This window comes from Perca flavescens, chromosome 18 (genome assembly GCF_004354835.1).
Source record: "Perca flavescens isolate YP-PL-M2 chromosome 18, PFLA_1.0, whole genome shotgun sequence".
NCBI lineage: Eukaryota > Metazoa > Chordata > Actinopteri > Perciformes > Percidae > Perca > Perca flavescens.
In genome coordinates, this window is record NC_041348.1 from 21888542 (window position 1) to 21910206 (window position 21665).

Genomic DNA, 21665 nt, shown 5'->3' on the forward strand with positions numbered 1-21665 from the left:
GGCTCATATATTGTGTGGGTGGCTATAATCCTGAAATGCAAAAGACCTTGAAATTCCTCCAAGCTTCATGAATTACAATGAACCAAAGGAATTAAAACTTGCTAAAATATGTTTTTTATTAAGTTTTGCAGTCGTTTACTGTCCTTTTACCACAAACATTAAATAATGTTGCTGCATTATTGTCAAGTCTAAGCTAAAGAAAATGCACAGTAAAATAAACCTTTGAATGGGCCTCTAACAGCCTCCTCAACCCCGGTGTTAAACCTTCTGTGTCTGCGTTATATTGAGTTGAGAGGGTAGTACTCTCTGTGCCTCTTCTGCTTATGGTGAAGGGCAAAGGGGGTTATGAGTTGTCAGTTCTCACCACAGTTTCCTTTCTTAAGTAGCTCTGATGCTGCAATAACAAAAATGTGCTAAACACAAGGCACTACTAAAGGAAGGGCACTTTCAACTTGTCCAGACCTTTTACATTCAAACCTCAATGTCACATGCCTGAATCTCAATAGCTTTTCAAGACTATATCATTTGAAAGTGATGTTTTGTAAGTGACACGCATAATCTCATATGGATAAGCAGATAGACAGAAAGACAGACAATGAGCAGACCTCATCATGAATAAGAGAGAAAAGAGAGAAAAGACCCATCGGCCCTTCCTAAACCACAGGTATGATTTACAGAGAAGGGTTGGTCGCCTGCGTAAAATTAATAATAGGAAATGCAAGGGTAGTCCGGTGACTTGTCCAAGATATACTTTCCATGGCTCTCCAGACCCCTGGAAAACCTGGGTGGCCTGCAACCGGGCTTCCTCTGGTTTCTGATGTTAATGTCATTGCTTTTGCTGGTATGACAGGAGCTTCACCACAAACGTGGTTTGGGTCAGACAAAAGGGACAAGCTGTGATAGCAGGATACAGCTCCATAATCTGAGGTATATCGGGGTATATTTGTCCCACGGTGGAGTTTGTTGCCATAAAGAGGGAAGAAATGAAGAGAAGGATGAAATGTTTCGAATGCGATTGTTTTTAAGTACTTCACTTTTCCAGAAATCAGAAACCACACAGTGTATTATGGTTAGTGGATGTTTTGAATTACTTCAACTACTTAATGGTTCCTCCTTACCCAGCCCACAGAATTGTTTCATAGTGGTTTTAAAACTTTGCTTAAGTCATTGAGTTGGCTGTTGAGTAATCTGCTTTCAAAACCTACCCTTCACACTGAAGCACAAAGGTTGTTCACTTTATTTTAATGCTACAGTGTATTGAATATGACTTAACATTAAGGGCAAAAAAAGCATGTTATTAGGTAAAGACCCCCTTACCTTTTGGAATATATTGAAAAGAGATGGTTTCCGGTCAAGTTTTTAACCATAAAGTGAAGACATCACAGAATTTTCTCAACCTAAAAAGGGAAGTTTACTTTTCATTGAAATTAAAATGTGGAAATCAGTGTGTACATATATTTTTATGAAGGTCATAAATAAGTTTAAATTAAGCCCAGAATATTTTGCTTGCCTTACATAAAGTGCAAGTCCTTAAAATCAATTAAAGTGTGTCTTTAAAATCCTGGCTGTCAAAGTAAGTGAGAACAGACCTGCTGGTATTGGTCTCAGTGTTAACCCTGCACAAGTTGGCACCATTTTGAGAATCCTTCTTTTTTTCTGAAATAACAGAGGATCTAAGGTCCATTACGCTATATGCAGAGTACTGTAAAGAGGTAAGAGTCGGGTGAAACATTTTGTAAATCTTGTGTCACCAAAACCGTCGCAAGCAGGATGAATGCGTTTACTTCACCAACAGGATATCCCTTCAGACTTGCTCACTGCGCCGCTGATGAGGATAACAGAGGGGGCATTATTTTTGCTCAACAGCTCGGGAAGGTGATAAAGGGTTCCCAGATCCTCTCACAGTGGTAGCCGTACACACACATCCATTCACGTTGACGCAACATTTCATCTTCCTGACAACTGGATTTAACCCCTAAAACAGAGCCACGGTTAATCTGACTGGGGTCAGGAGGAAAAGATTTCTAAACACACAGCTGCCCAGACACATCCCATGTCATTATACAAATGTCTTCATAATAACATAATTTGGCAAACATACTGTAATTGATGAGTTTTTAATAATAGCAAATGTGTCTGCATTTTCCTTTTGCACTGTTCTTGTAACACTGTGGTCATCATTATTTTTCTAGAGAAGACAGTGAAACGCGTATATTGAGTGTACAGTAGCCTACAACTTGATAACCTTTAATGAATTCCAATGCAGCTGTAATGGTTGTATGGTGTGTAGAGTACATGGTCTAATAAATGTCACAATTAGTTTTACTTTACTGAACTAACTTGCAATACTGGTGTTGCAAATTATGTGGCATTGATGTATGCTGCTTGTTGCCATTCAAATAGCCTAAACATTAAATTAATAAATAAAAATAAATTCTTACAATTGAACTGGTTGAATTTTATTCAAAGCCAGATAAATTAGGATACATCACCTGCACAGCAGAACAGATAAACAGACAAAAAGATATAAGATAGATAGACAGATATAAGCCAAATAAAACAAAACAGTTGTAAAGTCTGAAGGGACATCCTGTTTGGTCTACATAACTTGTAAAGTCCTGCTGTTTATTTTGTTTCCATTTATATAAGACAATGTTTACATTGTTGAAAATGTTTATTTCTTTGGCAAAATTATCAGAAATTTCGCATTTTAGCCATTTCAAATCTATCAAAATGTCACATATTTTATAGAAAAATTTAAAGCAATCAGGCGGACAGTTGACAGCCACAGCCCAGGAAAGTTAGGCTCCTTGATTGACTGGGCTTCGGGTGAGCGCAGAGATAGGTAGCTATAGGCCTAATAACAGGTGTGTGAGGGACTGCCTGTCAAACATAACAACCTGTGTGCTGACTAAGGAAAAAAATGTTGTGGAGGACTGGTCATGCTGAGATTAACTTGAGTATTTTACAGACTGTTTTGGTGTTACTATCAGTTTCCTAGCTATGCTAGCAGTAGCAACAGCGCTAACGCTAAACTAGCGCCTTTTAGCCGACTTTTGACGGGACGAAAACAGGAGACAGTCACAGACAGTATAGCTAAGGTCGCACCTCTGGCAACGTGGACCATGACGTCTCTCCGCCGCTAAGGAGGAGCTGTTTCCAAGCAACCAGCCGTTTCCAGCCTCAAGGGACTGTGAGAAACGTATAACTGCTGTGAGTAACCCACTTTTTATTGACACAGCCATTGGTATTCATAAGCATTTTTTTTTTGTTTAACGTTATAGTTAAAGTGTGGGCTCACAGTTATCGCAATTTTAATTGTTTAATTTATTGATTCTATTAGTGAAGTTTCCATTTGTGTAATGTGTATTTACCATGGGTTTAAGGATATCTGAATATTTTAAACATTTGGATGTAGCTAGCTAGTGAAATTTAAAAGCATTAGCTAGCTAACTGAAAAGAGGTTACATGAAACTGTGCAAGGACTAGCTACAGAGAGAATTTCAATTTATTATTAAGACCTTGTTGGCATAACGCTAGCCTACCTGTGAGAGTGATGGTGAATTGTGTATTTTGTTTTTCCCTTTTGAGTTTTTGTCTTTAAATAAGTCTGCCAGCCTATAGTTTGTTACCAACTTAGTGTGTAGCTAGAGCAGTGAAAACACAAATTCAAAAACAATTTAGATAGATATTATTATTGTTGGGTTGATAGTAAACAAACTGAGGGTGCAGTTTATGAGGCCAGCAAGAGCAGGAACTGAGCCTCTTTCTGTTGTGTCAGTATGGGCTGTGAAAGTCTGAACCTTTTCAAACTGTCTCAGTACCAATGACAACAAGACAAACTCTATTGTCTCCTGGACTTGGTGATTAAAATGAATGATTCCTGTTTTGACTAGTAGTCCCGTTTTACTTCCGCTCTATCCACTAACAAGTGCCAATACTTTCATTGTGAGCAGCAGCTCTCGATCAGTGTTTGATGCACACAGATTTACAGTAGCCAAACTTGCCCATGTTTTTATTCATTTTTGGCTTACGGTCAAGATTATTATGCTATGTCAAATAAGTCACTTACAAAAGGCTTCTAGTGGTGCAGGATAAACTTGTTAGCAGAATGCTGGAACCATAAGGAGCATGTTTGTATAACATTTTGTGTTTCTGAGGTTACAACATTATACAACAAAACACATTTTTCACAAGACCTCTCAGATCTTCACATTCTTGGTCTACATTAGCAAGCAACTAAATGTGGTTCTTACCATGCAAGTAACATGGATTCAGGTAGGGTTAATGTTTGATTATTTTGAAATGAATTTATTAAGACATGTTTTTTTTCTTTCTTTCTCTATCTGTGCCAATAGTCTGAATCCATCCATGTCATGTGTTGCAATTAGATACGTAATACCCTGTGGGCAGGGCGAAAGAGACAGAGTAGCTACTGTGTTGCATAATCCTGTTGAGCTAATGGTCAGTAAAGAATGGAATAGAGTAAAAATATAACTGCAGGTCTCAGGTCCAGTTTGGGTCTGAATTGTTTGCAGTATGTGGTTAGGTCTGGTCTTAAAGGGATGGTACGGGCTGAGTTCAGGTCTTAGTTTTAAGCCTGCACAGAACACTTTTAGCCCCACACAGAACCCTTAAGCTTCTGTAAGCACATTTCAGCTTCTACGGAGCATCACTTGTAAGAATTACAGCTGCATTCAAAATAAATCTCGAGTCACTATCCTGAATTTGTAGAATTCAACACAAGGCTTACTCCAGAAACTAACAAGCTTACATTGTTTGATAGGTTTTTATTTAGTTGTCTTCTAAGCATTAGACATTTGTCTTAAAACCATAGTTTGCTTCCATAGTGCAAACAACTGTGTAACTACAGGCACAATTAATTACACTGAATCTCTTCAGTGAACATTTAGACCAGTGCCCTGTCTACATTTCCAACTTAACTGTAGAAACTTCAGCACTGATTTACTAAACGTTCAATAAAGAGGCCTCTCCATCATTGCCATAACTCCCATGACTTGTTGAAGGGAGCTGCTCTCAATTACAGGGAAGGTGGTAGAACATAGCGCTTCCTTTATAGCTCTGAAATCATTTCACAGGCTCTGGTAGCGCTGGCATAATTTTAAAAAGCTTGGTCCTGAGGTAGCCCATTAAAAATACTCATAAACATTAATTTTGCCAGTGGGATGTGAGATTGTGTTACCCTCTTGGCAGAAATGTGTATGAAATATGTGGTTTTGCATTGGCTAAAATAGTTCCCAGCCCACGCTGCATTTTGAAAAGTGTATAATCTAGACTGTGACTGTTTGTCAACTCGGTCAGAAGAAATTGGACGCAACCCACTCACCATGTGCCTTTTCATGATGGTGATGGCGGTCGTGTCAACATAAAACCCATGCGAATCTGAGGGAGGTTACCAAGCCAGGGAAATGTGCTGACTGATTAGTGCAGCACATTTCATATATACTAAAGCCAAAACATAAATAAAACTTGAATGATGAGGGGCGGAAAGTTACTGCGACGTCTCCAGTACGATGACCTGTTTGAGTATGGTTTTCAACCATTATTGTTTTAGGGTAAGAACTTTCTTACAGTGAAAATGTATAATGAATCCTTCTGTCCCTCACGTTAATCTAATATCTAATATTTAAAGCAAACACTGCAACGTGGCTGTACAGTTTCTTTTAAGTCAACTTGCAGAGATAGCAACTTTTATATACACACGTGTATTTGACTTAAATTGCAATTCAGTCAGATTTAAAGGTGCATAATGTTGTATTTTAAGATCAATCAATATCAATAAATTTTTTTGCAGCTCAGATTTTACAATAAATGTCATGAATTGCTTTTCTCAAAACACAGCACTTCTCCTCCACTAAAGGTTTCAAAGTTTGTCACAACAGTATAGGCGGAAACAAATGACATACAGATGGACAAAAATGATTCTCAATACGTTTTTTATTTTTAAAGACAAAGATGAGATAAATGCATTTAGAACAACACTACATAGGGATCAGCGGGGTCAGGTATATTAGCTATTGCAACAGATTATTTGGGTTTATGGGTATTGCAGTCCTAATTTTGACAACCAGCAGCACCAGCAGTATCTGTTTACTCTAATAGCACCAATGTATCATGATACATTTGACAGACATTTTTAAACACTGAAATGTTATGTTTTCAACATTTCACCGCAATGTTAAAATACACTTCGTAATTTGAATTTCAGGTGCTGTGATCATGTGGAGAGCAGGTCAGAATGATGTGAGGAGTCGGATATATGAGCAGTTCTGTGGTAAAAGGGGCTCTGCTTTCTGGCACACACTAGGTACACCCTATTGATGCTCAGCCAGCAGCCTGACCTACACCGGGTCAAATTTATAGGTAGATATTTAGCTTGTCTCTGCCACTCTGCAGGGCAGAAAGAATAACAACATGCCTCGAGCCTGGTGATGTTTCCAGTCTGGCTGCACATCACAGACCTGCTGAGAGTAAACTGGGAATGTCAAAAACACTCTGTCACTCTCCTCTTCAAAGTTAGCGTGTGGTCTATAGCCTCGTTTTATCATTAGGTTTGTGAACAGTTTGGTTTTAAGACCTGAGTTTTGAACTTGGTTGCCAGGGCGACATCTTGCTCATCCATCTGATCATCAAACCAGCAAAATTATTTTGATGTACAGTATGTTTGTAGCCTGGGAAAACCCTGACGAACTTCTGGCAAATTTGAGATTTGCTCTGCAAGTCAGTCTGGCTAAGAGCCCATTCAAGCCCATTTCCAATTTTTCCAAATCGAGGCACCAATCACAACCGTCGAAGCGGGCTTTACATGATGACGATAGCGCTGCGACGTTGAAGCAGATTTTGTACATCTGATTGGTTTTAGATCTATCCAATTGCGCCCAGAAGCATATGAGCGGCGTCCGTTGGTGACGCCCCTTTGGAAATGGGCTGTGAATGAACCTTCCCCAGACCCACTCTCAGTTACAACTGAGAAGGGTCTGGTGTCAACCAGGCTAGTACGTTTTGCAGAATCAACCTTAAATAAACTTTTCATGATTACTAATCCGTGACTTAGTGTTATAGTGCTTAACTTTTCTGGGTTATTTACCTTGATCTTTCTTTGTCAGTCTTTGGCAACCTGTAATGCTGATGATAATAGAACAGGAAACAGTCACAATGTGTCATTGTCAGAATGAGGAAGTAAAGCTGCTGTGGTATCAATATAGTTTTCTGCAGAAATTGAGTTACTAGTCACCAGTTAAATGACCTTAAGAATGATCTTGTCTGTATCCCAGCCACAGTATTTAAACCAACATTTTAAAACACTGACACATCATTACTAACTTCTCAGCATGTTATATATCACACCTCCCCTTCTCCACCAGACTTTTTTTATTTAGTATGGATTAACATATAGTGTAAAAATGGGGAAGTAACGTTTTTATTTTTCTGTTACATGGACCTTGGAACATGCTGCCTTCCAGCTGCTCCGGCAGCTCAACCCCAGAAGTAGTTTCACTTCTCTCTGGCTCAAGTTTTTCGTTTAAGTTGCAAAATACCTAGTGAGCTCGTTGGTAGACTCACTCTCTCCTAAACCACACACTCTTACTGCAGGACCTCAAATCACTGACACGATCACTTGCAAAGAACTGTAGTTTTACTGTACTTTAACTGAACCACTGTTTATTCTGAGTTCCACCACATAATTACAATTACCTGTAATACCTAAAGTGGAAATCCTCAATTATCTGTAAAGCATTAAGTGGAAATCCCATTTTTGCTAAGCACTTACTGGTACTGCTGTTGTATTTTTCCACTGCACTTTCCAGAGTGAACTGTGTCCGGACTTTTAACCCCACCTAATCCTAACCCAACACTTTTGCCTTAAATGCCTTGACACGCCAAAGCAACTGACGGCCGTCGGGCCAACTTGGACTGACGGCTGTGGCCCTAGTTTGTGCGGTGTGTCCCTGTGTGTCACCACGTGTCAGCCTTTTTAAATTGGTGTCGGCCGCGGTTGGCTGTTGGCTGTTCAGCTTGAAAACGGTAGTGAGGAAAGCAAACAAACCAGGCTCCTTTCATTTTTCTTCTCATCTGATCAATCCCAATACACATAAGAGCTGTCAAAACTGGCCAAAAATGAGCTTAGTTTCTTCTAAAAAAACACCGGTTCGAATAACTAATATAACTATACTATACTAATAACTATTTTTGCACATTATGTCCATAAGATGGCAAACATACGAGATATACATAACTACTTGTGTAGGTACATTTATTTTAACATTAACATGTCTTTTAAATGATCGCTACATACCTACACATAACTAACTTTAACAAACTAATATCCTATACCAAGGTTATTATAGTTTTGCATTTTTCATTAGTTTTTATTTTTATTTCGTTTTGACTTTTTTAAATTTTGTTTTAATTAGTTTTTAAAGCTGGTTTGCTAGTTTATTATTATTTTTTTTTTAAATGCTTAGTTTTAGTTTTTATTAGTTGTAGTGTGTGTTTTAGTCTTTTTTTTGTAATATGGGTTATTTGTCAGGGGCGGGATTCAATAAGGTCAGAAAAAGTGTTGTGTAATGAAACGGAACTGACACTTCGCTGCAACACAAACATATATATTTATTCACCTCTATTCACACACAATGAGGCATATTTTCTGTTGTGATTAAACTGTATTTTTTTTTGTTACTACATAGGCCAACTTTGATCTTGACATATAGGCTAAGCGTTCTGTAGCAAATAACAATAAACTCACTATTAATTACATTATCTTAATGCAGTGTAACTACTTCAGCATGTAAATAATGCACCTAAAATACAAACGTGAGCAAGGGAATTCATCAGTCGCTAACAAATCAACAGTCACGTGCAATTTAGCTAGCAGGTGAAGAATACAAACAACGAAAATCACCAGTTAACTTAATTTAAATTTGCAAGAACTATAGACTAATACAATAACGTACAATACAATACTTATCAATACCTACCTACCTGTTCTACAGGCATGAACACGCAGAAACCGATATCTCAGTCTGCTCTGTCTGTGCTGTCCACTGTTGTCCACCACGCTGTGTAAACACAGCTCTACTCTGCAAACGCAGCTCTACTCTGCAAATAGCGACTTTTACAAACAAGCTAAAATGAAAGATATCAGTTTTGTAGTCTAACTGTTTATCTTAATTTGCAACCAATCTTGAACTTTGGACAAACTCTTGTAAACGTAGCTGCTGTCTAAACGAGCCATCCTCTCCGCTGGAGCGGTAAACCTATGGATGTATTATAAGACCACAACATATACATGCGGCTACTTAATATGCATGTGAATGACGGCACTTTCTTCATTCTTGATGATGTTACCGGTTGTATTATTTAGCAACAACATTGTCTTATTTCAAATGAGGCATACAGGACAAATGCTAGCCTGCTTATCAGTCCATTCGTCATTACAGCTGCTGTTTTCCACAACTTTTAACTTCAGGCTCTTTGACAGTAACATTTTTACCTGACAACAGGCCTTTCTTTCTGTAAGCATTTTCCACCAATCAAGACACTGATTACATTTCAGTAATCAAGATTTTAACCATCACTCCTCAGTGAACTGCCCCCTAATCTGAGATCATTTTCTAGTTCAGTAGCCTATCTAGTTATCATTATGGATTTTCCATGTTTTTAGGGGTTTGCTTACACTAATACATGTAAAAAAAAAGATATAGCATTAATTTAGTAAGAAAGTGAAAATATCAAACAAGAAGCTGCGTATTAAGTATCATTTTATTTTCTTTAGGGCTGATCCGAATACCATTTTTTGAGCTTCGAAGCTTCGGTAGTAATGAGCATTGAATATTCGAAGCTTCGAAGTGAGGGGGCTGAACATATTATCTCTAATAAAGGCAGGAATCTCTATGTGTCTGTCTGTTTGCATGTTGATTATTTTGAGAACCTTTCATCCAAACGACTTCACAAGGGAGTGCAGTGTTGTATTTGGTGCAATATAGATAGACAGGCCAGACGCGTTCAGAATTAATAAACTTTTAACCTCTCAAGGATCACCCTCCCGTCAACGGGACACTTTGTGACTGGGGCGTCGCTGTAACCTCGATAAAACTTCCACTCATCAGCGTTTTTATAACTTTAAAGCATTAAATCTTCAAAATATACAGCCATGTACACAACTGTTACAAAGTAAAAGAAAATAATACAACTCAGCCGTAATCTGCGCCGCCGAGAAAAAACAACAACCGAATATTCGAATGTCAAATTTTAAAATCGAATACCAACCCACCAAACGAATATTCGGGTCCAGCCCTAATTTTCTTTATTTGAAAGTCTGGCACCTGGAGTGTCTGCTTGAAAAAATTCTGGCCCTTTTTGAAAAATGTAGTTCATGACTCCTGGTCTAGCTTTGCTGCATTTTCTGAAGCTTCATAGTAAGTGCGGCGTATATTTTCCTGCTTTTTTGTCCTTTTCCTTACTCAAAAGTAACCAAATATTACTTTTACGCTCTGACAAATCCAGCTAAGTTTGTTTTTTAACATGCTTTTAAATGAGCCAGCATATGAAGTTTGATTAATGCTTGGTCACACATTAGTGACACATGCCGCTGTCTCTTAACTATAGATTGTGTTGCACAACCCTCCAATTTGTACTTTGGCAACAGTAAGTAGATTGACAGATAGATGATTAGCTGGAGTGATCACACACAGACGTGTGTGTGTGTGTGTGTGTGTGTGTGTGTGTGTGTGTGTAAGACCAGGGAGATTTGGGAACTGTCGGCTTCTACAGCAGCACATTTGTCAATGTCATGGAGAATGTACTAATTTCTAGTACAGCTGTTTCCCTATATGATGTGTTGAAACACTCGATCAGAAACTTTGGCCTGGACCAACTTGTGTCTTCAGCTCATAATAATGCCCCATTCACAAGGTAACCAGCATGTCTGGGCCTCCCATGGCAGCGCCGGCCTGTATGAAGTTGCAGTAAACCTCAACTGCTCTAATTTGTTAACTAGGCGAGAGAAAAAGTGTGTGTGTGTGTGTGTGTGGCACTGGATACAGTGGCGGCGGCAGTGGTAGGCAGGGGAGGGGTAGTCCCGCAAGAAACACCATATGTTCCTGATTGACGGTGATTGAATCAAGTGCAGTAGCAGAGAGAGAGGGTTTTCCAGCCAGTGAGAAATGTGTGTGTGCACTGAGGCATTTGACAGAGGCACAGGGAGATCTTACTGGAGCTTAAACAGGCAGGACAAATCGATTAGTGAGGACCCATTACTCCAAAGAGTGTGTCGAAAGGCTCCTACATTTTCAACTGCACTATTGCTCTCCTGGAAAATGCGCTTCACACAGAAATACATAAATCTCACCATGCATGACTTTGTCTCAGCTTTTTATTCCAAAGGAAGAGTCATTTTTATATTGGTAGTCATAAAAATATGACTAAAAAAAACAGCTTCTGGGTTGCCTTGGAGCAGGCAACAAAATCTAATCCTCTCCCAGATGTCAAGGCTACAGAAAGATATGAAAGAGAAATTTGGGTGAAAAAAAAACGTAACCTTAAAGTTCCCCAAAATGCTGGCCTGTGACATGATGGCCTCTAGTGGTACACTGGCGATTGACACAGACAGCTCAATCATTTCCTTATAGGCGTGTGCTGCCAGGTCCAGCTGGCTTTGACATTAACACCAGCCTCTGACTGACAGAGGCCCTGGCCTTGGGCTGGGCTCCCGGGGCCTCCACAGTACATTCAGCTCTCCTTTTAGCCTGTTGATTTACTGTCCCCGGTGGCCGCTCGTTGATCCATTTCCCCTCTCAGTTTGCTCACAGGGCACCCCGAAAACCGTCCTCCAGCAATATATTTGCTTTATGATTTCCTGAGGAGCCAATGAAGAAAAAACAAGCCCCCGCTCACTGCACCTGTTCCAGTTAATGTGCAGCGGGCCGGTCGGCCTCCTCTGGTCTTGGTGACTGGGGAAAAGCAGAGGGCCGCGGTGTCACAAGCTCCATGTGGATCTTCCATTTCCCCCAACCGGCCCAGTCGGGACCAAGCAGCGTGGGGAACAGGGGGGATAGATGGCGTATTATATGTGTGTCAGTTTAACACACGCAGGTCAAATGGGGCCCACATAGAGTCTTGCTGCGTGTGCATTATTAACATGTGTGTGGGTGTTTATGTAGCTCAGCGCCCAACATGGAACTGACATTAATAAGGGAAAGTGATGGGAACTTGCTTACATCATTTTGGACGACATGCAGATGTGACTGAATGGAAGGCCTTAGCCATCTTCCATTTTGCACGATGATGTGACCACCATGGTATTTACATTTTCCAAAATAGGAAAAAATAACAATAAAATCGCCAGATTTTCACAATTAAAAAAAAAAAAACCTTGAAATGTGTCTTGGAAAGCACGAGTACTGTGATGCAGAGTAGCGGGTGAAGACAGCATGGTGAGCAGCTATTAAGTCCAAGGCCTGCTGGGTAACATTCAGTGATTTGAGGGCACCGTGTCCATTATACAGCCCAGAGCAGGCTCTTATTTGACAACCAGTTCCTGTTTTTTCAGCCATGCATGTTTCCTCAAGTGTTAATGGATGCTTGAGCTATTTCATGACCCTTCGTTGACCTTTTGTCTCCGTCTAAACTATGTATGTATATATATATATATATATATATATGTATGTATGTATGTATGTATGTATGTATGTATGTATGTATGTATGTATGTATATATATATATATATATATATATATATATATATATATATATATATATATATATATATATATATATATATATGTATATGTGTATATATATATGTATATATGTGTGTGTGTGTGTGTGTTCAGTAATCCAAAGTCTAAATGTGATATATTTAATACAGCGGGCAGTGAGTTTTTTTACTCATGAATATCAACTTCTTAAGTGGAAGACCAGGCAGAAATCCCCCGGCCTGAAAATATGATCCATTTATTTCACAGTCTGATATTTCCATTGATAAAAAAAGTCTGTTATATATTTTAGAGTGAATAATATTATCAATGATTTGCCAGAAAATCCAAACTCATAATTCAGGCAAATTCCTTTTTAAAGGTCAGTTCAGATTTTGGGTCTGCCCTTTTTTCTCCCACCGCCATTATTAGCTGACAGCAAAAAGAATTGGTTTGACAATTATGTGGCTCATGTCTGGGTAATAGCATTATGCAGAGTGGGAACAGCCCTCACTTCCTCACAGTAAGCCTCTGAACATGGTAGATCTCACCAATAGTCCATCTGAAAGCTGTCAACTGCCTCGCTGGCCCAGTTCTTCCTGTTTCCTTGGAAGTGGCCCAGTGGCTTTTAGGTCAAGAAGAGAGGTGAACAGAATTATGAGAGGAAGCATGCATGTGGCAGAGTCTGCTTTTCTCAGTCATGTGTGTTTAAGTAGTAACCTGACAGAGTAAATGTGTTCCAGGGTGGTGCTTTTTTCCCCATCTTAACTCACGTTGTCTTCCTGATGGCAGATGCATTGGAGCTCACCCTTGCGTGTAGTTGGTGAGTGTGTGTGAGTCCTTGTGCTTTTCCTTATGTTGTTTTTTCCCCCTTTTTTTTTCTCCGGGCTTAAACAGTGTGTTAACCACCAGATCCCATCGCTATCAATCTTAATGGTGGTAGGTCAATGTAAACGCACACATGTGTAGGCTCTTTCTGCAAGCCACAGTTTAAGAATAATTCCGCCTCCAAAAATGAGAGAGGGAAAATATTCTGGCCCCATTAACAAAATAGGTGCTCAGAAAACACCCCAGCCAGCCCAGAGTGATAGCTACTTCCTCAGCTTTTCCACTTCATTGATGGTTATGTGAGTTAAAACAACGAGCTTAATGGAGACTCCGGGCTCTCAGGGGACTAATCATAGCCACGTGACTTCCTCCGGGGCTTCCATGAAAATAACTCCATTACAATGGCCTGTGATATTAATATCGGCTTTGGGAAAGTCAGGCACGGGATCCACAGGGAGGGCCTCGGTATGAGCAAACAAAGAGGAATGCACGGCATTCGAGGGAGGGAAAGCGAAAAGGAGAAACAGAGCAAAAGACGGAGAGAAAGAAAAAAGCGATGAGTGATAGCATATTGCACAGTCATGATGTTCGCTTTTTCTTTTAATGAGCTTCTTTACTTTATTTTTCAGAGCTGAAATCACTTCCTCACAACTGCTCCACATTCAAACACATATTGCCACTATCTTGTAACATAGACAGGTGGATGCATTTTAAGGGGCTATACTCGATGTTCAGAACAATAATAGCAGTAAACAACAGTTTGCTTTGTAAAGATATAGTGGAGTAATGACACCCTGAGCAGAGAATGAAGTCCCACTCCCTCTGTGTGTGTTGTGATCTCTTCTTTGTTTTGATAGCCGGTCCGACCGCTCGTGCATGTTAGTGCGTGTGAGTGCCCTGTGCCGTATCGGACGTCGAGGACCGTGACAAAGCGTTGAGTTGGGGAACGGTCTGTGAGAGCCATGTGGAGACAATCGCAGACCACATTTTGTTTTCTGAATAATGACTACACCCCCTTTTTTAGCAGTGGAAAGAAACCAAAAACATTTACTCATTACTGAATGACTTTTTATAGGAAAATATTGTACTTTTTACTGCACTATCTGACTTCTGATGTATTTTAAATATTTTACATGCCAAATAAGCTGGCTAATATGATGTGTTGGTATATTTTAACCTACCTAGAAGTAGGCTACATTAAGTATTTTGAGGCCTGTAACAACATTGAAGTTTGTGAGTTTTAAAAATCTGATGAAATGATACATATTTTTTACTTAAAGCAACACTATGTAACTTTAGCCCTACAGGTTGTCTCATTGGAACTACAGCTGCAGCTAAAAGTTACATAGGCTACGTTCATAGCGCAAGTCTTAATGCGTAATTCAGATTTTTTGCTCCGTTCTGATTTTTTTGTTTGGCTGTTCACATTACCTTTTAAAATGTGGCCTATATCAGATTCCAGTGTGAACTGTTTGCAGTTTTGAAATGACCCGCATGCGCAAAAGAACAATAACCATGACATCAGACGCAGCACGCTGTTGCACTAAAGTTAGGGAGTTTATGGAGTCAGCATTTTCGCTTTTATTTCAAAATGTTTGTGTAATGGCAGCCATAACATTAATGAGCATGTGCTGAGGAAGAGAAGAATGAAGAGACAGAGAGACAAATTGGATATTTAGGCCTTTTGCGGGATTATGGCTGCAAATTCACTACTTTTTTTGAGGTCTGTGTGACCGGACGACCGTTTTGCACGTCAGGACCACTACGGGCCTGCACCAGAGTTTCCTCTGGCTTCGCCCTCGCACGTGCTCCACCTCCCCGACGGTGCGGGTGGGACGGGCCGGTGGTGCGCCCGACCCCGAGGGACCGGGATCCCACCTCAGCCGGCACGTGCCGGCCCTCACTCTCATTGCGCCTCAGGGCGACCGTCTGACGCATTAAACTCCGTGGTCCGTGTTTACAGACGGGTCGGGTGGGTTGCCGCCATCGCCTTTTTACGTGGGCCTATCCCTGCCCTGGCAACGCTGTTGCGGCACACTGATGACAGTCCGCCCCGGTTGACGGCTGCACCGGGAGCCCCTCCCCCGCGGAGAGAGAGGGCGCAGCGAGGGTTATTGAGGTAAAAGTCACATCAAACTTGCCTTGGTTGTTCACACTGCGGCCGCATTGAAAAAAAATGTTCAGGACCACATATGGAAGTGGCCTGAATCTGATTTGAACAAATCTGATTTGGGCTAGATTTTCCTGCAGTCTGAATGTAACCATAGTGTTGCTTTAAACATAACAAACATTTTGTTAAAGAACTGTGACTCAATATGGTGTATATCTATAATTTAAAGGCATTGGTTCCACTAAATATTTTAAATTAATAATTAAAAGTAATAGGCAATTTTCTGTATCTGTAATAAATCCACCCTATCATTAACAGCCATGTGAGTTGTCGTACCTGGCTTTTCAACTGTGACTGAATCGCGCATATCAAGTATTAGACAGTAATAGGGACATTTAACAGTCAGTCTGAGTGAGGAGACAGCGTGTACAGTATGTAAGTGAGAGATTGTCCCTGCAGATGATTTTTTTTTTTTTTTTTTTTTGGCCCGGCCTCCATTTTACCATCTTCTCCCCCTGCCTGTAAACCTGCCATGCTGTCATTCTCCTGTCTGTACAGGCAGTAACTCGCCGCCAGCTGCATTCAGAACAATTAAACCTCAATGATTGCAGCGAGAAGTCACCCACCTCAGTGTTCCCTAAGACTCCCAGGCCTCCTCCGCTTCCTCCCATTCAAACAGACACGTGCGTTCGCTCTTCCAACCAAACGGGACATCTTATAAAGAAGCTGAACTCTTGTATAAGCCATCCCTTGTAAAAGAAATACTCAAGTTCACTGGATCATAAGCCAGACACTTTTTTTCTCCAGTTCCTCCTGTTGTGGGAGATTTATTGAATGAAATAACACTGGCTTCACTTTTACTCCTGCTTTTATGAATATATATATATTGTTTTAACAGCGCTTTTAAATTCCTCCTACACTCCCGTTAGGGTCACGTCTAGGCCTTCATCTCTTTGAGGATTTGACATGATAAAAGATTTCAAACATTATCATAAACTATTTGTCCTGGACGGAGCGCTACATTTTCTGCTGAATTATGAAAATGATATGAGCAGAAAAACACTGGAGTATGTGAAGTGTACATTTTAAAGTATTTTGCTGATACTGTAATTAACAAGAGGTCAAATCAAGTATTTTTTTTATTTAGAATTTAAATAAATATATCAATATCAGCTGTATGTGAGAGATGTATACATACTTAAAATTTTATTGAGCTAAAAGAAAAACATGTTGACATCATGTTTGTCAATTTATGCCTTTTTATGTCTTATAAAGCACCTTGAATTGCCAAAAAAAAAGGAAAAGAACACAGGGAAAGGCTTTAGTAACAAAACAGTGACAAAAACACGGAAAATAACGACAAAAACACGCTTAGGAGAACAATAAATGGTTGGGTTTAGGAAAGAAACATTGGGTAAGGCTTATTAAAAAAACACGCGGGACGCGAACCCGGTTCTCCCGGGTGAAAGTCCTGTGTTTTCCCCCGTTCCTTTATACTACTCGCTACGGCGGAAATTGACTCGCAATGTAGGTCAATGGCGGAAAAACGGAATACAAATTGGCGTGTCATACATACGCCAATTCATGAGATCAGTTTGCTTTTATCTTTATAGAACAGCTGAAGACATGAAAGGGGAGAGAGAAACAGAAATCCTGACACAGGTTAAAGAAAAGGTCAGACAAATAGTTTGCACTCTATAGAGTCTTTTAGAACGAATGGTAATTAATAGAACTACAGTGAGTGGGGAATATATTTGCAAGAAGATTTAGGAATTTCCAGCAGCGTACTTACACCGCGAGTAGTGATATGGCTTTCACATCTTACAAGTGAAATATTATATGGCAGTAGCCAAGCCAAAGAAAAGGTCCTCCTCCAGGGTCCAAATAATTATAAGAGTGCCATAACAGATCAAACATTATTTCCTTGACCTTGTCTCCAGCTTGAGGAACAGCTCAGACTTTTTGGCTGAAAGATCAGGCAGCAAAAAATCTCTCTGTCTGCAGGAGCTCTCGCTACACGGACCTGACGTTTACACAGGATTAGAGATTCATTCAGCATTAAGTAAATGACCCTTTGCCGGCCAGGAGCAACACTTCTGGTTGTTTGGATTCTGTGGTACAGAATTCACACAGGGATTAGTTTAAATAAATCAGCTGTTTTGGCAAAGTCAGAATAGTGCGAGCCAAAAGAATCCTTGCATATATGCGTTAGTCTGAAATACCTGAAAAAATGACTTTTTCCAATGACACATTCTTTGGAGTGTCAGCTATGTCCATGCACTCGCTTTTCATCCACATTTAGGATGTAGGATATTGCATATTTCAGAAAACAATGTGTTTTTCAGCTGCACAGATGCACTGTGGTCTGCACACCACATCTGAGAAAACACTGCTTGTTGACTCACACCATCACATTCTAATTGAATCTAAGGACGTTAAAGAAAGTCAATGCAACTCAACATGATGATGTGAGGTTATATTTTCAGAGCATGATGCAACACTTTTCTTTAAAGGGGTAACAATGTCCCTTTCAAGTTAAAAAAAATTAAACGAATATCAAACAACTGAATTTTTAAAGTGATGGTTTGGAGTAATTTCTAGAAGTTTGGTATCATTTCAGGCATTATTAGTGGGGTCATTTAGCCCCTGCGCTAAGCTATTCAGCTGATAACGCTACTCTACGCTAACTCTCCCAATGTTCGACCCAGGTGAAAAAAGCTTCTGAGGGGGGTGTTTGGCTTGAGGTCATGGTGCAAATGAGCCTAGGGTGAAATTACTCCCAACCATCACTTTAAAATAAAAATAAAAAGCCACAGGTCTTGTTTTTTGTTGAGTCAGTTGCCTCAGGCTTTCCTGTCAGGTGTGACCTCATCAGCTCTATTGTGTGTAATGATTTACAGTAATTTCAGGAAATGCAGTCTGTTAAGAATGCAAAATCTTAATTGATCCTTCCGTTTGTAAAAAGTTTTCAGCGTGGGAATTGAAAATGAGCCCTGTAATTCACACTTGTGAACCCCACTTATTTGGTTTAAACAAGCCACAGATTTTTCCCATTTGGCTTACAGGTAATCGCATGTTCTGCCTCCTAACTGGAGGCCCTTTTTAGATGACAGAAACTTAACCTGGTCAACTGTTTACAGCTGGATGAAACTGTCCAGATTATTGTTATACGTACAAATGATGGTCTTATACAACCTAACCTGCAACCCTGTGCGAAAAGATGAACTGAAAAGAAGAGACTGAGAGAATTTCTGTTATTTTTTATTTATTTTTTTACGAATAACTTGAGATTCAAATTTAGATAATTGTACATTTTCATTCTGTTTAGTCTTGTTCATTTATTGAAGTGTCACAGTTAAAAAAGGTTGTGTTAAGTTGCCTTCTCTCTGTTGTTTTCATATAACCTTTACGTTCGGGCCACCAAAACTTTACTTTGGCCACCAAATAAAGGGCTTGGTGCCAGTGCTTAAAAATATTGGCGTCTCTCCCTGGGTACACTGTGGAGTTTTCTTGAAAACAAATTATTATTAATATAGTTATTTTCACATTCAGTGTTACTCACCCTAATGCATTGTGTGTGCATTCTTTTTTCTTATACTTTCAATCCTGATTATTGCTTTTACATCTCTATTATTTGCTAGCTGTCTTTTTCTTGGCTGCCTTTGTTGGCACATTACTCTTAAGTCATTATCACCACCGACTGTCAGAATAGCGACAGAAGGATGTACAGTATATTGTGCCGCCCACTGCAAGATGGAAACAAAATGGGAACCCAGATATTGCTCCATAGCGCTACTAGTGGTCAAAAACTATTATATGTATTGACCGAATCTATTACTCAACTTGTTTCAGCTCTAAACGCCATTGCAGTTTCAAAAGCATTACCGCTCAAGCATAATGTAATTGTGCAACAAAAAAAAAAAAAAGATGACACATTTTCTATATCAAATACATTTCAAGCCTATTTATATTTGTGTATGTAAATATTATATAATAAATACACGTTTGTGATTTCTAGTGAAAGATCTTAAGCACTAAAAATCCCTCGACGATCCTTTTAGCAGTAGTACTTTTGACATCATCATAAACTTAAACCATGAACCATTATAAAGCTGTTCAGTGTACAGTGTCACAATGTTCTGTTTTGCATATGGCTCCCACAACTCCATCATCACTTCAGCCACCTGTCAGCTGAGCACCATCAGTATCTGAAGTTGGCTCACAAATAACCATGAGGGATTCACTGGGGATGTGACAGATGCATGCTTTAATGTTGATGCTGATACATAGTTGTCCCATGCAGGCTTGCGCCCATTCAGTGTTCAACAGCAGAAACTGCCGGTGGTGTTATGGTGAGTGATTTAGGATGGGGGCTAAGGCCCACACTATTTCCTCCTTTTTTTGAAATGAGAGCTTTTCTTTTGTGCCACCCTTTAGAGTTGGGATTTAATTGTCAGGAAGGGGATGGATTTATTTCCCCATAAATTACACAAGTTTTCTGTGGTAGGACCCAGAGCATAATGTAATCTACACATGTGCACACATGTGCATTGTGAGGGTGTGGATGATGTTGCTGCTCTATTTCTCCTCACTCAATTCAGCAGAACTAAGTCTAAGAATTTGCTTTCATTTTACATTATGGTAAACACAAAGTCTTAATAACAGTGCATGAAATCACTCTTAACAAAAGGTTCAAATGTATCTTTTTATTTTGATAAATGTGTGATTTTTGTATAAATTGTTAACGAAATGTTAGACAGAATCTTTTTCAGTTATATTCTGTACAACTATACATGAATTAAGCGCAATGACCATATCAAACTATGCTTTATCTTTATCTAAATGTGGATAAAGGAATTCATCGTATTGAGTGACTCACTCTTTCCTGTTATGAAAGAAGGGTTTATCCCTTAATGTTTTCAGTGCTCGATTCAGAATCTGCACAAAGTTTACATTTCCCTGTAATTACAGCAAGGAGAGCAAGAGAGTTGATTGATGCTCCATATAAAACTGAACTGCGGACGTTTTGCCAGGTTTTTTGAATATCTCTCTTTTTTTTCTGCAAATTGGTTTTCCTCCCTGACCTCACAGAGTTGCCACTCGGCATCATGAGGAAGCTTCTGCAGGGAGCCATAACTGCCGCCAAAGGCCTTTTAAATCCTCGGATTTGATGGCTTGAGGATTCAGCAGGAGGATTCAAAAAGGATGAAGAGAAAATTGCACATCCTAAAGAAAACAGAGCATTTGCATCCCTGTGTCCAGGATGAAAAAGGGAGAAAAAGAAATGGAAATGCATACTAATTTATCTTTGGCTTTTACTGCTCCTTGATGGTCCATAACTCACTCTTACCATGATTCCCTTTTCCCCTTCATACTGCCGGATTCAAAATCCACTACGCCATGTTTTAATGACCTTATTATAGGCAAATCTACACTGTCCAATAAAAACTTTACACTTTGAACTGTGATCCATAGTATGACTAATATTTTATTATATCTTATGAATTACACAGTAATGGAATAATGTAGAAAAGAGCCCAAAAGTCTTTGAAACCGAGGGAATGAGGGAATCACACACAGAGTGATGAAATGACTCGACTTTGTGCTCAAACCTCAAAATGATGACTCTGGTCTTCTCAATTGTCCTGTTATTCTAATATTAACCCAATGCATGGAGGTTTTATCACAGTTTTTAATAGCAATTCAATGAAGCTGACAGACATGACATATGAGTTCATGCTGTAACCTGTCTCGAGGCAACATCTAAGCATCATTGCCATATGGCAACTCAATTTTGGAAGCAATGCTTCAGTGGATTCCTTAAAGTTGTCTGGTTCTGTCATTGCTCATCCTACAGACAGGCGAGTGCATCTTCCCCAACCTCTATTCCTTGTGGGCAGTATGGAATTGACTGATTTGACTGGCAGAACAGCAGATAGATACATAAATGCATACATACATTATATTCATACTCTACCAACAGGCTTCAATATTTATATTCTAAAACCTC

The 21665-nt window shown here is 39.6% G+C and overlaps 1 long non-coding RNA gene across 1 annotated transcript; it reads left to right on the top strand.

Moving 5' to 3' along the window:
- The first annotated feature begins 2783 nt into the window (after window positions 1-2783).
- On the top strand, window positions 2784-21123 carry LOC114572808 (uncharacterized). Its single transcript, XR_003694831.1, has 2 exons — window positions 2784-3213; window positions 20747-21123. It is a non-coding gene; the product is annotated as an uncharacterized LOC114572808 (long non-coding RNA).
- Window positions 21124-21665: the final 542 nt, after the last annotated feature.